Here is a 14,941-nt window from a genome sequence, read left to right as displayed (position 1 = left end):
GTAGCTCTTGATGGCTTGAAACTCACTGTTCTAGATCAGGCTGGTCTTGAACTCAGAGAGATCCATCTGCCTCTGCTTCCTGAGTGCTGGCATTAAAGGTGTGCACCCTCATACCAACATCCCTTTCTTTTTTTTTTTTTTTTGAAACAGAGACTCTCCCTGAACTTGAACTTCTCCATTTAGACTAGGCCGGCTGGTCAGCAAACTCTTAGCCTCTGCCTGCCTCCACCATCCAAAGCTGGGGTTACAGGCATTGTTTCTGTGGCTGGCTTTTCACATGAGCACAGGGCTGGGGATGTGAACTCAGGTCTTCTTGCTTGCACGGCACTCTGTTCCTACCCACTGAGCCATTCATCTTTCTAGCCTGTAGTTTATTTTTGCTGTTTTGTTGGGGCAGAGGTTTGAGACAGACTCTCATCCTAGCCAAGGCTGGGCTCTAACTCATAACAATCCTCCTGCCTCGGCCTCCTATGTGCTGAATAACAGGCATATGTATGCCACTGTGCTCAGGTGTATTTTCTTATCTGCTCCCAAGACACTGATGGCTTGGATTTTCTCTGTGTTCTGAATGGGATTCAGCAGGACTGTTTTAGGAAGGGTACGAACAGAGACAGGCAGGAAACCTTTAGGTGCCTTCGTGTTTCTTATTTAATCCAAAGCCTAGACAGCCTGCCTCATTATTTCAGATGAGTAGGCTGAGGTTCAGAGAAATAAAGTGCCTTGCCTGAAGACACACAATGTCTGAGTGTCAGAATGAAGCTGTAAACCCCGATTCCAAGGCTACACTTATACAACTCCTGTTCCTGAGGGAGAAAGTAGAAACAATGGTGTTTATCCCTCTGCTTAGGCTATCATTTTCCCAGCTGTAGCAGACTAGGAGCTAATGGGACAGCCTTAAAAAAAAAAGATTTATCTATTTTTAAATTATGGGTATTTGTGTATGAGTATGCTCATGTGAGTGTAGGTACCCACAGAGGCCAGAGGGGGGCATCAGATCTCTTGGAACTCCAGTCCTCTTCTCTTAGCCACTAAACCATCTCTCCAACCTCTTGGCTTCAACTCCTAAGACCTGGACTCAAGTCCTTGCCAGTGACTTCTGAGAGCCATAGTTTGGACAAGTTGTCAAGGTTCTGCACTTTAGTCCCCTAGTTAAGAATTCAGGTCCCAGCTGGTGTGGTAGCACAGACATTTAATCTCAGCACGTGGGAGGCAGAAGCAGGCAGTTCTCTGAGTTTGAGGCCAGCCTGGTCTACAGAGCGAGTTCTAGGACAACCAGGGCTACACAGAGAAATCCTGTCTTGAAAAACAAAAAGCAAAGAATCAAAAAACAAGGGAAGAAAGGAAGGAAGGAAGAAAGGCAACTTCCTAAATCCACTATAAAGGTTAGGAGCACCCAGTTATGGATACTGGTTTGTAAGCAATAATGTTTGCTGCCTGGGTCAGCTGGCATGATTTGGGTGCAGTGACAGAATCTTTTGTAAGATTAAAGATCAATTAAAGATTTCAGTAACCAGTATACCATTTCTTTCCCCATGTGATGCTTCCCAGTTGCTCAGTAAAGACAGAGTGAAGCCTGTCGTGAGGGACAGACAGACACTGTCACCCAACAACAACAGACACACGCACAGAACACAGGAAAGAGACAGTCCCACACACAGGGACAAACAGACACAAGGACAGACAGATTCATAAGATGACCTCCAGGCAGGCCCAGATTCTGACTTAGACATTAGACAGAGGACAGAAGGCTCCAGGAGCATGAAATAGAGAATTCAAACCTGGACTCACCTTGGTTAAATGGCTCCAAGGGAAAGTGCTTTTATTTCTTTCCTAGATACATTGTTATTGGTGGCTCAGAGCTAACCACTAACTTGTGTCATCCATGAAAACAGCAACAAGGGGCTGGAGGTGGAGCTTAGCCAGTGGAGGGCTTACCCAGCGAAGCCCTGGGTTAGAATCTCAGCACTGAAGAAAAGTAGGTCCTGGTGGCACAGGCCTGTGATCCCAGGGCTCTCGGGGATGGAGGCAGGAGGATACACTGTTCATCTTTGGCTATGCAACAACTTCAGCCTGGGCTACATGAAACCATGACAAAAAAGAAAGGGAAGGAAGAGAGAGAAAGGGCGAGGGAAGGAGGGAGGAATCTAGGCATGGTTCTGGGAAGTGTTGTGTGGGTGGGAAGTTCAGAGCAAAAGAGTCTTGCAAAGCTGAGGGGTGCTGGAGTGCAGAATCCTATTGGACTGGGAATCAGGGAACCTGTGTTCTGGTGCTAGCTCTGCCCCTAACACCCTGGGGTAGGTAGGACCTTTGCTTATGGTCACAAAGATCACGAAAGCAGCCATTTTGGAAGTGTCAATTTTCCCTTAAAGCTCAAGGTGCAGGTGGCCTTCTCTTCTGGGTGTTGGCTTTGATATCAAAATAATTTTCTCTAGATGAAATCATTGAACCAACAGCAGTTTGGCACATGCCAGAGCTTGCTGTGTGACCTTGGGCAAAGCAGGCAAGCTCTCTCCTTGAAGGTTATCTATCTACAAAATGGAAGCAAACATATGCTCAGTTTCTGTCTCGGTCTCTGTGTCTCTCAAGCTGAACCTGGGACTTGAACAGGCAAGGCAGGCACCCATTCCTGAGTTCCAGACTCCCATCCTGTACTGAGGATATTGCCGAGCCGTCTCTCCAGCCTGAAACCACCATTCCAGCCTGCCAGGCGAGCACTCTGCCGGCTGACCCACATGCCCTCCTCACCACCTCTATTTTACTCTGAGTGATGTGTGGTGTTTTATTGTAGGAGCCTTCAAAGTGTCCTTGTCCCACCACCCCCGTCTCTATGCATTGCTACTTGTCCCCTGGAGAACAAGCCGCCCCTCTGCCGTTTCCTTTCCATTTTGTGCTCATAGTCTCAGATCATTTAGTGAGAACTTAAGGGAATTCTTCCCAGCCAGCTGATTTGGCTTGCCTCTGGTCCCCTGACCTCACTAGAACTCAATGCCTGGTGGGGAAGGGAGGTGGGGGCCCAGTGCAGGGCTGGTGGGGCTGGCAGTACATGCTCCATTCTTGCCTTGGCAGGGTAGCTTCACCCGACCACTTTCCCGGGACTGAGGCTGGACTGCACACGGATCCAGTCCTGGCTTCTGTGCTGAGAGGGAACAGCAAGGAGCTCCGGAGCCCCCAGTCCCCGTCCCATCTCCCCCTGCACTGTTGGATAGCTTGGCTCTCTAGCGTGTTCTGTACCAGACTTGTGCCCTTGAGCTCCTGCTGGCGGAGCAGGGCTGCAGGTGTGACCTTCTCACAACTCTTCCTGGACAACTCCTCCGAGGAGCCAGGTGGCTGGCTCCCTGGCGCAGGGCCTGGGCTCAGCATGGGCACTTCTGTGTGGGCATGCTGCTCGGGGGTCCCGGCCTGGCCCTGTGGCTGGGACCAGGAGCACTGGAGCAGACTGGGAGCTTAGAACTCTCATCCGGACCTCTGGGCTCTGGATTCAGCGTTTGCAGCGAGCACATCATCTCGGGTGAGATACTGGCTTGGCACTGGGACACGTGTCATCTCATTGTTCGTTTTACACAGTCTGAAAGCCAGTGTTGTTGATCCTGACTGTGGCAGACACTCTGGGTTCTCAGAAAGGGAACTACGCAAGCAGTGTGTGTTTGTATGTGTGTCTCTATGTGTATGTGTTTGTGTATATGTGTATAGATGTCTATGTATGTTTCTGTCTATGTGTGTTTTAGTGTGTCTTTGTGTATGTACATGTGTATGTGTATCAGTATATATGTGTGTGTGTATGGATATGCATGTATATAGGAATGTTTCTGTGTCTGAGTGTGCCCTGAGACGTGTGTATGTTTAAGCATGTTTGTATACGTGTGTGCATATGCATATAGATGTGTATGTGTCTATGTATGCATGTCTCTGGGTACATATGTGTGTGTCTGTGTATGTGGGAGTGGGCATATGAGTGTTTGTGTTTATATACATGACTGCATATATACATGTATGTGTACATGCGTGTCTGTATCTGTGTATGTACAAATGTGTTTGAGTGTGTACATATGTGCATATGTGTGTAGCATGTACACATGTGTATGTGTCTATGTATGTATACATATTGGTGTGTATATGAACATGTGAGTGTACATGAGTATGTATACATGTATGTTTGAATGTATATATATATATATTTTGTATATTTGTGTGTACATGTGTATGCTTGCTTATGTGTCTGTATGACCTGTATGTTAAGTGTATGTGTCTATTTGTCTCTGTGTGTGCATCTTTGTGTTTAGTTGGGTGTTTGGCCTGTGTTTATGTGTGTGTGTGTGTGTGTGTGTGTGTGTGTGTGTATGCATGTGTGTGTGTGTGTGTGTGTGTGTGTGTGTGTGTGAGGAAGGCTGGCCCCAAAGTCACTATGAAGTTCAGGTAAGACAGTTTAGTGTGTAAAGCGCTTGCTGTGTAAAGATGGAAGGAGAAAAATCAGCTCCTGAAAGTTGTCCTCTGACTTCCTCAGTTGGCATGTATGTACCCTCTCATATCATACACATACAATAACTTTTTAAAAAATCAGTGTGTAACCAAGGACCCGGTGGTTACATAGTGAACACATCTGTAATCCCAGCTGCTGGCAGGTGTTCATTCTTTTTCTTTATTGTTAGTTGTTTGTTTGGTTGGGTTTTTGAGACAAGGTTTCTCTGTGTGGGCTTGGCTGTCCTTGGTCTCCTTTTGTAGACCAGTCTGGCCTCGAACTGACAGAGATCCACCTGCTTCTGCCTCTGCCTCTGCCTCTGCCTCTGCCTCTGCCTCTGCCTCTGCCTCTGCCTCTGCCTCTGCCTCTGCCTCTGCCTCTGCCTCTGCCTCTGCCTCTGCCTCTGCCTCTGCCTCTGCCTCTGCCTCTGCCTCTGCCTCTGCCTCTGCCTCTGCCTCTGCCTCTGCCTCTGCCTCTGCCTCTGCCTCTGCCTCTGCCTCTGCCTCTGCCTCTGCCTCTGCCTCTGCCTCTGCCTCTGCCTCTGCCTCTGCCTCTGCCTCTGCCTCTGCCTCTGCCTCTGCCTCTGCCTCTGCCTCTGCCTCTGCCTCTGCCTCTGCCTCTGCCTCTGCCTCTGCCTCTGCCTCTGCCTCTGCCTCTGCCTCTGCCTCTGCCTCTGCCTCTGCCTCTGCCTCTGCCTCTGCCTCTGCCTCTGCCTCTGCCTCTGCCTCTGCCTCTGCCTCTGCCTCTGCCTCTGCCTCTGCCTCTGCCTCTGCCTCTGCCTCTGCCTCTGCCTCTGCCTCTGCCTCTGCCTCTGCCTCTGCCTCTGCCTCTGCCTCTGCCTCTGCCTCTGCCTCTGCCTCTGCCTCTGCCTCTGCCTCTGCCTCTGCCTCTGCCTCTGCCTCTGCCTCTGCCTCTGCCTCTGCCTCTGCCTCTGCCTCTGCCTCTGCCTCTGCCTCTGCCTCTGCCTCTGCCTCTGCCTCTGCCTCTGCCTCTGCCTCTGCCTCTGCCTCTGCCTCTGCCTCTGCCTCTGCCTCTGCCTCTGCCTCTGCCTCTGCCTCTGCCTCTGCCTCTGCCTCTGCCTCTGCCTCTGCCTCTGCCTCTGCCTCTGCCTCTGCCTCTGCCTCTGCCTCTGCCTCTGCCTCTGCCTCTGCCTCTGCCTCTGCCTCTGCCTCTGCCTCTGCCTCTGCCTCTGCCTCTGCCTCTGCCTCTGCCTCTGCCTCTGCCTCTGCCTCTGCCTCTGCCTCTGCCTCTGCCTCTGCCTCTGCCTCTGCCTCTGCCTCTGCCTCTGCCTCTGCCTCTGCCTCTGCCTCTGCCTCTGCCTCTGCCTCTGCCTCTGCCTCTGCCTCTGCCTCTGCCTCTGCCTCTGCCTCTGCCTCTGCCTCTGCCTCTGCCTCTGCCTCTGCCTCTGCCTCTGCCTCTGCCTCTGCCTCTGCCTCTGCCTCTGCCTCTGCCTCTGCCTCTGCCTCTGCCTCTGCCTCTGCCTCTGCCTCTGCCTCTGCCTCTGCCTCTGCCTCTGCCTCTGCCTCTGCCTCTGCCTCTGCCTCTGCCTCTGCCTCTGCCTCTGCCTCTGCCTCTGCCTCTGCCTCTGCCTCTGCCTCTGCCTCTGCCTCTGCCTCTGCCTCTGCCTCTGCCTCTGCCTCTGCCTCTGCCTCTGCCTCTGCCTCTGCCTCTGCCTCTGCCTCTGCCTCTGCCTCTGCCTCTGCCTCTGCCTCTGCCTCTGCCTCTGCCTCTGCCTCTGCCTCTGCCTCTGCCTCTGCCTCTGCCTCTGCCTCTGCCTCTGCCTCTGCCTCTGCCTCTGCCTCTGCCTCTGCCTCTGCCTCTGCCTCTGCCTCTGCCTCTGCCTCTGCCTCTGCCTCTGCCTCTGCCTCTGCCTCTGCCTCTGCCTCTGCCTCTGCCTCTGCCTCTGCCTCTGCCTCTGCCTCTGCCTCTGCCTCTGCCTCTGCCTCTGCCTCTGCCTCTGCCTCTGCCTCTGCCTCTGCCTCTGCCTCTGCCTCTGCCTCTGCCTCTGCCTCTGCCTCTGCCTCTGCCTCTGCCTCTGCCTCTGCCTCTGCCTCTGCCTCTGCCTCTGCCTCTGCCTCTGCCTCTGCCTCTGCCTCTGCCTCTGCCTCTGCCTCTGCCTCTGCCTCTGCCTCTGCCTCTGCCTCTGCCTCTGCCTCTGCCTCTGCCTCTGCCTCTGCCTCTGCCTCTGCCTCTGCCTCTGCCTCTGCCTCTGCCTCTGCCTCTGCCTCTGCCTCTGCCTCTGCCTCTGCCTCTGCCTCTGCCTCTGCCTCTGCCTCTGCCTCTGCCTCTGCCTCTGCCTCTGCCTCTGCCTCTGCCTCTGCCTCTGCCTCTGCCTCTGCCTCTGCCTCTGCCTCTGCCTCTGCCTCTGCCTCTGCCTCTGCCTCTGCCTCTGCCTCTGCCTCTGCCTCTGCCTCTGCCTCTGCCTCTGCCTCTGCCTCTGCCTCTGCCTCTGCCTCTGCCTCTGCCTCTGCCTCTGCCTCTGCCTCTGCCTCTGCCTCTGCCTCTGCCTCTGCCTCTGCCTCTGCCTCTGCCTCTGCCTCTGCCTCTGCCTCTGCCTCTGCCTCTGCCTCTGCCTCTGCCTCTGCCTCTGCCTCTGCCTCTGCCTCTGCCTCTGCCTCTGCCTCTGCCTCTGCCTCTGCCTCTGCCTCTGCCTCTGCCTCTGCCTCTGCCTCTGCCTCTGCCTCTGCCTCTGCCTCTGCCTCTGCCTCTGCCTCTGCCTCTGCCTCTGCCTCTGCCTCTGCCTCTGCCTCTGCCTCTGCCTCTGCCTCTGCCTCTGCCTCTGCCTCTGCCTCTGCCTCTGCCTCTGCCTCTGCCTCTGCCTCTGCCTCTGCCTCTGCCTCTGCCTCTGCCTCTGCCTCTGCCTCTGCCTCTGCCTCTGCCTCTGCCTCTGCCTCTGCCTCTGCCTCTGCCTCTGCCTCTGCCTCTGCCTCTGCCTCTGCCTCTGCCTCTGCCTCTGCCTCTGCCTCTGCCTCTGCCTCTGCCTCTGCCTCTGCCTCTGCCTCTGCCTCTGCCTCTGCCTCTGCCTCTGCCTCTGCCTCTGCCTCTGCCTCTGCCTCTGCCTCTGCCTCTGCCTCTGCCTCTGCCTCTGCCTCTGCCTCTGCCTCTGCCTCTGCCTCTGCCTCTGCCTCTGCCTCTGCCTCTGCCTCTGCCTCTGCCTCTGCCTCTGCCTCTGCCTCTGCCTCTGCCTCTGCCTCTGCCTCTGCCTCTGCCTCTGCCTCTGCCTCTGCCTCCCAGAGTGCTGGGATTACAGGCAAGCGCCACCATGCCTGGCTTCCAATGATCACTCTTTTTCTGCGAAGTTTGTCTATTTCTGTTTGTCTGTCTCTCTGCCTATGTGTATCTGTCTATCTATCTATCTATCTATCTATCTATCTATCTATCTATCTATCATCTGTCTACTATTTATATTTAGAGATACTTGAACTCCTCCCTTGCTCATTGGGGAGCAGTAATTCTCCTCCTAGCATCTGTCTCCCTGGGTTCCCTGCTGCTTCCTGCCACCTATACCCCTCCCTGGTTACTGGAGCATATCTGCACAGGAAGGGGTCTGTGTGGCTTTAGGCTCCTGTTGAACTAGTGTGACTATCCAGGGCACAGCTGTGTGGCTGGACTTTAAATCTCGGTGCCCTGCTCCTGGCTGTGTGGTCTGAGGGTGGGGATTAAGTCTCTCAGAGCCCAAGGTTCTCATCTAGAAGGGATAGGGGCCAGGCTTCTCTGTGGCTGAAATAAGCTAGCATTGGGTGGTTCTCAGCGTGTGTGGGTCAGAGTAATTGCTACTGTTATCCATCGGCAGCATCATGGGGAATGGCACAGGGCTCTCGAAGCCAAAGCCAGCCACCCCTCAACCCAGTGGGAATTCCTAGAAAGAAGCAGTGTCTGGCCGACTGGTTAGAGCCGGAGCGATGTGGAAACGTGGGAATGCTGTGGGACTAGAGCCTAATTATGTTTATCTTGAGTGGTCTTTACCCCAGTAAATAGCCATTCCTGGCTCTAGCTCTGTGTTTAAGCAGATGCCCTGCTGCTACCCAGACCTGACACCTGACAAATAGATGAAAACTGCTTGGAAGGTACTAACTGAACAAAACCCTGCTTTTCCACTGAAAACAAAGGGTTGTCAGAGAGATCCTACGGCAGAGTCCTCCTGTCTTGCTATAACCTGCCTACCTGATGTCACCACTAACATATTTGAATGGTGTCTTAATTTGCGGCTTTCTTTGTTTTGTTACTAAAAAAAGGTCATGAAATTGCTACCTCATTGAAGCATGATATTTGAGGAGACCGACATCAATGTTCCTGGGTAATGGTCCACTCATATTTGGCTCCAGAATAAATCATGTATTTTATTCCTTTAAGGTGAGAGCTGTTTCTTTTATCAACATCACAAGGAAAATGGGGGATAAAGCCAGGCGTGGTAGTGTACACTTCTAATCCTAGCACGGGAAGGCAGAGGCAGACGGAGGCAGGCAGATCTCTGAGTTCAAGGCCAGCCTGGTTCATCGTGAGTTCCAGGACAGCTGGGGCTACGTAACAGAGACCCTGTTTCAAATATGTGAGGCAGTGGGGGGGGGGGAGGATGGCAGACAGTTAAAGCCTGAGTTCAGATTCCCCTCACTTCCAGCCACCAGTTTGAACCTCTCAGACCAACCCCTCCAATACTGCTATCATCCAAGTGGTCCCAGGGAGTCCTTCATGACCCTCCTTTATCCCTGACTCCTACAGGTTCCTTCTGACAGGCAGTGATAGGTTGCTTTGGTTATAGCAGCAGGCTACAACACATCATGTCAATTTCTCACCTTAAAGTTCTGGAGACAGGGAGTCCAGCTTATCCCACAGGCCTGAGTCATGGCGTCAGCGGGGCTGGCTTCCTTTGCAGGCTGCAGGGAACCTAGATCTGGGCCCTTTCCAGCTCCTGGTGACTGCCTGCGTCTCTTGTCTCATGTATCCTTCTCCCGGTTCATGCCTCCCTGACCCCGACCCCCTGGGGAAGGGCCATCCTTCATCCTTATGTCTCTGATGTCTTATGTCTCTTTGTCTTCTCTTTATAGGGACCCTAGTGATTACACCAGGCCCAGCCCAGTACCTCAGGCTGTGATGGTCAGTCTTAACTGTCAACCTGACTGGATTGAGAGCTGCCTAAGAGATTATAGAAGCACACCCCTGGGCATTGTCTGCACCTTTCTGGATGGCCAGGAGGATTCTGGTCTTTTTTTTTTTTTAAGATTTATTTATTTTTTATAACTTATAAAGTACTCTTCTATGTGCCTACACACCAGAAGAGGGCACCAGATCTCATTATAGATGGTTGTGAGCCACCATGTGGTTTCTGGGAATTGAACTCAGACCTTTGGAAGAGCAGACAGTGCTCTTAACCTCTGAGCCACCTCTCCAACCCCAGGATTCTGGTCTTATCCACAGTTTCATTCATCTGTGCATTCAAAATTTCAATGAGTAACTAGGAAGGGGTGGCACTGGGGGAGATGGAGTCCTGGCTGGAGAAGGAGGTCTTGGGATGGTTTTGCCCTTAAGGCGTGTTTTTCTTTATCTCCTTCCTGTTACTGCTCCTGTCTGCTTCATGTTCTGCTATCTAGCCATGCTCTTCTGCCACAAAGCTCTGAAACCATAAATGAAGTAATTCTTTCCCTACTTTAAGCTGTTTCTACCATGTCAACGTGATGGTAAAACTTACACACTGATAGATCACTCCATCTCAAGAGTTTTAATCCCAGAACGGAGGCAGAGGCAAAAACAACAACAAAATTAAATCAAATCTGAAAATTCCCCTTAGCCCTGGGAAGTCCATGTTCGTAGATTCTGGGGATTATGTTGTGAACTTTTCACAGAGCATGATTTATTTAACCCAGGCCTTGATTCTTGGGCAGCATAAGTGGATTGTGTAACCAAACCGGAAAGTGTGATGCTTTCTAAATGCCTTTCTTTAGTAGACTGCATGAAGCAGTTACAGGAACCCAAGTTAAAAATGGACCCCAAATGGCTTCCTTAAAGCTGTGAGGTTTTCAAACTTGTGACAAGGCACCGAAGTGAGAGTCTACTCATTCAGGGAAATCCTCACTTAAGCTTCAGAGAGCCAGTGTTTAAAACCCAGGAGAGTCAGCCTGTGGTGCTCAGCCGACCCCGTGGCTCCAGGAGCTGGCTGGCACTCTTGCAGGGCTCATCCTTAGCTGAGTTACTTCCTCATCCCATGACCGCTCAACGACAGCCCATTGCAGGCCTGCTTCTTCTTCAGCACCACCACCTGCTTTTTTTTCCCCCATTGTAATCACAAGTGACCCCTTGGACAGCAATCTCTCTGTTGAATTCCTTTAGAAAGCTTGTCTGTGTGTGCAGGAGGCTTGGAGTCCAGAAGAAGGCTTTGGATCCCCTGAAGCTAGAATTACAGACACCTATGAGCTGCAAATGGGTGCTGGGAACCGAACCCACAACCTCTGCAAGAATGGCAAACGCTCTCAACCTCTGAGTCATCTCAGACTCTACCAGTTTTTGGAGACAGGCTCTTGCTTTGTAGCTGAGGCTGGCTTGGAATGGCTGCTGTTTAACACTGTGCTAGAACACTTTTTATTTTTCTTTTTTTAAAGATAGGATCTTACTTGTAACCCTGTCTGTCCTGGAGCTCAGATTTTCCAGTCTCTGCCTCCTGAGTGTGGAGAGCAATGGCAAACACTACTGCACCTTGCCCAGATAGAGAACTTTTAAGCTGCAGTCTAGAGGTTTACAGTGGCTTGGGATCGAGAGCATGCTCCCTACTCAGCAACACTTGACAGGCTGTTGGGTGGCTTTAGGGACTGGACAGATGCCACGAATGCTAGGCTAGCAGTCTACCTCTGAGCTACATTTTTAGCTCTCAGTCACCTGGTATTTTCCTTTCCACAGTTGCCACCATCCGGGTCACATTACCCTTTGCTTAGGCCTGCTGCAGCAGCCTCCGAGCTTGGCCTCTATGGTGAGTATTTTCACCTCGGGGGAGGAACTTGGCAGTGCCTATCATTTTTTCCCAAAGGCAAACCACAGTTTGATTCTACCGTGTTCACACAGAATGAAGTTTTGGGGCTCACTTACAGAGCATGCGTGAAAGGTGAGTGGGTGACCGCCTCAGTGCGACCATACTGAAAAGTCTGCACCTGGCATGGATGATGGCTTCCTCAGACCTGTGCGGATGGAGCCCCTCACCTTCCTCCCCAGCCTGCCTGCTCCTGCTCTCCGAGATGCCAAAGCTGCCCGCAAGCAATTAGGGCAGACTCACATTCAAATGGCATGGAGGAGAGGCTAGCTACTCACTGAGGGTCAGATGACACCTCCTCCTAACTCCATACACACACACCTCACACCTCCTCCTGCGAGGGAACATAGACAGTCAACACGTCTAGCTGAGAGAAGATTTGGCATCGGGCACAGCTGAACTCATGAAAATGGCGTCTGTTTGGTTCCACAGATAGTGCTGGACAACAGCCTCTCCACCCACCCAAACACCCCCTCCTCTCGAGCAGATGAGCACTTTAGTATGTGCCTGGGACCACAGCAATCACTCCTCTGTCTAAAACCCTGTGGGCTCCCCCATCGCCCTCCGAGACCCGGCCAACCTTCAGCATAGCACAATGGCTCCAGGTATGGCCAGGTAGTCCATACCATTGCTCAGCTCTCTTTGCTGGGCTGACAAGCATCCCCTGGGCTGTTCTAGATTTAGCACTCTGGCATCTTGGAAAACTCCTCAGTCCAGGGCAAACCAGGCTGGCCTGCCTCCTACCACACCTGCCTGCCTCTTGCTTTCGCAACAGCAGCTGCTGGAGTTCCCTTCATTCAGGAAGCAGGGACCCCCCTTCCCGCCAGACTTTTCCCACTCTGGTGCCCATTAGGACTCTGTTGAGCTGCAAGAAACTGAGAACTAGCCAGGCATGCCTTAATTCTGGCACTTCGAAGGTAGAAGGCAGGTAGATCTTAGTGAGTTCCACACCACTTCCAATGGTCTACATAGTGAGTTCTTGGCTGGCCAGAGCTACACAGTAAGACCCTGTCTAAAAAGACAGAAAGAAAAAAAATGAAGAGTGGCTAAAACAAATGCAGGTCTATCTATCTATCTATCTATCTATCTATCTATCTACTTTTCACACAGCAAAGAAATTCAGAGGGGGATGATTGCTATCCTCAGGTCTGCATCTGATGACTGCATCAGAGTGCAGGCTGAGCAAGACACGGGGAGCAAGCCAGTAAGCAGCATCCTCCCATGACCTCTGCATCAGCTCCTGCCTCAGGTTCCTGCCCTGTTTGAGCTCCTGCCCTGACTTCCTTCAGTGGTGTATGTGATGTAGAAGTGTGAGCCGAATAAATCTTTTCCTTCTCAAGTTTCTTTTGGTCATGGTGTTTCATCAAAGCAATAGAAACCCTAAGACAAGTTGGTACCAGCATAGTGGGGTATTGCTGAGACAGACCTGACCATGTTTTGGGGACGATTGTGGACGGACTTTGGAACGTTGGGTTAGAAAAGCCATTGAGTATTGAGCGCTCAGCGAAGCCTTTGATTTGCTGGGATACTCAATGCTGGTCGGCTGAAGCTGAGAGTTTAGAGGTGTTTAAAAGAGAGCAGTGTTGTTGAGGAAAGTCTCAGGAAAGTGCTTCTTGAGAGCCAGTACACAGAAGCTGTGTTCCAGACATGGCCAGGGTTGTATTTCATGCTGGCAGCCAAACTGGAAGGGTAAGAGTCACCCAGTGCTGACGATTTTGAAGGTTTGAAGGGATCAAGGAGAGCAGCTGAGGCTTGGCACTGTGTGGTAGCATTAGAGATCCTGAAGAGAGCCCAGGAGAGGCTCAGCCCAGTTGTGGCACAAGACCCTGGCATTTTGGAGATGCCAGAACTGTGGGATGAGCGCCAAGAACAGCAGCAGCAGGGGAGTGGAGCCAGCCAGAGCCCAGAAGACAAGCTGTGTGTGCTGCAGAGGACAGAGCTGGAGACGTGACCCGGACCCTTTGGAAGAGTCCAGAAGATGGTGAGTGGGCCCCAGGCATTGGATACTGAGTTATTTCCAATTGGAGTTTGATTTTGCTTTGATTTGATTGTGACTGTGCCCCGGTCCTTCCCTCTTGAAGTAAGAAAGTGTTCACTTTTTTTTATTTTAATTTTTTTTGATGTTATAGGAGCCCACAGTTGAGAGACTGAATTTTTAAAGAAGATTCTAGGGTTTAAAAGAGACTTTGGATTTTTAAATAGACTGGATTTTAAAGTGTTTGAATTTGTAAAGACTGTGGGACTTTAAGACTTGGAATATTTTACATCGTGATGTTCACGTTAACGTGTGCTCTCGGGGATGAACAAGAAAGGAGAGATTGTGGCTTAACAGTTGCATGTTTGTATGTCAGGTTGACAAGGGGTCAGTTGTGCTGGCTAGTTTTATGCCAACTTGACACAAGCTACAGTCTTCAGAGAGGAGAGAGCCTCAATTTAGAAAACGCCTCTGTAAAGCTGGGCTGTAAATAAGCCTGTACGGTATTTTCTTGATTAGGGATTGATGGGGGCGGGCCCTGCCCATTGTGGGCGGAGCCATCCCTGCATTGGTGTTGCTGGGCTCTATAAGAAAGCAGGCTGGCAAGCCACGGGGAGCAAGGCAGTAAGCAGCACCCCTTCGCGACCTCTGCATCAGCTCCTGCCTCCAGGGTCCTGTCCTGGAGTGAGTTCCTGTCTTGCTTTTCTTTGCTGAAATGCCATGTAGAAGCATAAGCCGAATAAACCCTTCCCCACCCAACTTGCTTTTGAGTTTTTTTTTTCTCACAACAACTAAGACAAATGACCACACCTTCAGGAGCAGCCCAGGTTAGTGGCTCGTCTGGTCAGGTCAACGCCTATCTGGGACATCTGTCCTGAGACCCTGGACACTTAGATTTTGAACCTCACCTGTCTCCTGTTTGCCTCAGAAGAGTCCAGTTCCTAGTCCATTGTGACTCTTGCCTTGAGTTCTGGAGGCTCAGTCCAGCACTTCCTCTCTCTGGGTCTCTGTTTCCCTACCCATCTCATGCAATGAAGGCTTTTCCTGTGACTCTGTGGAAACCACTGCTTTCCTCAAGCCTGACGGCGGGGCAGCTGGGGTCTTCTCTTCTTCCTGTACCCCGTTAGGCCAGGATTCAGTAAACACTTCTCCAATCAGACACCTCTGGCCAACAGCTGCTGTTGTGTGTGCGCGTGTATAGAGGGGTGGGGGACCTGCTGGACAATCCTCCCTAGGAATTAATGCTGTCTCTGAGATCTGGGCATCTTCCTGTGGCCTCACTTCTGTGAGCTGAGTGAATCTAGCCCTGAGGAGCCCCTAGCCTCCACTTACAGCTGGAGGCCCTAGACCTTAATTCTGACCCCTTATGCCATCTGCTTGCTGCTGCTGATGGTGATGATAGGCACCTGCCTTTTATGGCCTGGCCTAAGGTGTCTGTTTCCAGTGCTCAGAGATCCAGGATCCCCCAGAAGGCATAAACGAGTGTATTCAGGCA

General features: G+C 51.9%; 1 long non-coding RNA gene across 1 annotated transcript; it reads left to right on the top strand.

Moving 5' to 3' along the window:
• The first annotated feature begins 3,277 nt into the window (after positions 1–3,277).
• LOC132652949 (uncharacterized) lies at positions 3,278–12,783 on the top strand. Its single transcript, XR_009590507.1, has 5 exons — positions 3,278–3,508; positions 8,692–8,809; positions 9,502–9,550; positions 11,345–11,414; positions 11,507–12,783. It is a non-coding gene; the product is annotated as an uncharacterized LOC132652949 (long non-coding RNA).
• The last annotated feature ends 2,158 nt before the right edge of the window (positions 12,784–14,941 follow it).

This window comes from Meriones unguiculatus, chromosome 3 (genome assembly GCF_030254825.1).
Source record: "Meriones unguiculatus strain TT.TT164.6M chromosome 3, Bangor_MerUng_6.1, whole genome shotgun sequence".
NCBI lineage: Eukaryota > Metazoa > Chordata > Mammalia > Rodentia > Muridae > Meriones > Meriones unguiculatus.
This window is presented reverse-complemented; position numbering and strand designations above follow the sequence as displayed.